This window comes from Sinocyclocheilus rhinocerous, unplaced genomic scaffold, assembly GCF_001515625.1.
Source record: "Sinocyclocheilus rhinocerous isolate Xijiao unplaced genomic scaffold, SAMN03320098_v1.1 C36016378, whole genome shotgun sequence".
NCBI lineage: Eukaryota > Metazoa > Chordata > Actinopteri > Cypriniformes > Cyprinidae > Sinocyclocheilus > Sinocyclocheilus rhinocerous.
This window is the reverse complement of record NW_015770648.1, coordinates 1-764: the sequence shown is the minus strand read 5'-3', so window position 1 is coordinate 764 and position 764 is coordinate 1. Positions and strand designations below refer to the sequence as shown.

Here is a 764-nt window from a genome sequence, read left to right as displayed (position 1 = left end):
GTTGGCCAGGAATGGGAATGTTACCGTTGGAGAGGAAGCGGTAGTCATTGAAGCCCTCCAGGAGTAGATCAGCTGCCAGAAGAACAAGAGCATTAACACAACTGCAGTCTTCTCTAGACAGCAGACCGCACCATACTCTCCATAATCAGTCTAATTCCTTCACATGTTGAGAATATTCAAAGCCTGCTTCATTACATCCATGTTGACCTTGCACTTCAATCTCATTGCTAAAAACTGACTAAAAAAACTTAACCATGTAAAAAGAAATACTCACATCTTAGATGTTCTCCAGCACCAGCCAACAGCTGGTAGAAGACATGGAAGGTGCGTTCATCTTTGGCTTGGCGAATAGCCCTGGACTTTTCAAGAAGGTCTTTAGACTAAGTTAAGGGCAAGCAAAGTCCATTTGACAGCTAATTTTTCAGTCTACGTCAAATCAAACCTGTTCGGATTTTCATAGCACTTTATTTAAATTTAATAAAACTAATATACAAACATTAGAGTTTGTTTGATTTGATTTTTATTTGTAAAATACTAAATAATACTTTTAATAATACCCTTACTTCTACTGAAAAATAAAGACACACAGAAATTCACCCATTTCAGGCATTTGATCTTGCAGCTATTTGCAGCATTGCTCAAATGGAATGGAATGGTTATCAGATCAGGATACAGGTTTCAATGTTGGCCCCCACAATGTAACCGGTTACATCAAAGTTGATGCGGATGAACTTGCCCTGTGGAAAGACAAATATTTAAGATGT

At 38.1% G+C, this 764-nt stretch overlaps 1 long non-coding RNA gene across 1 annotated transcript; it reads right to left on the bottom strand.

Annotated features, from left to right (window-relative positions):
• LOC107735379 (uncharacterized) lies at positions 1 to 737 on the bottom strand. Its single transcript, XR_001639391.1, has 3 exons — positions 674 to 737; positions 275 to 373; positions 1 to 72 (listed from the first exon to the last, which is right to left on the bottom strand). It is a non-coding gene; the product is annotated as an uncharacterized LOC107735379 (long non-coding RNA).
• Positions 738 to 764: the final 27 nt, after the last annotated feature.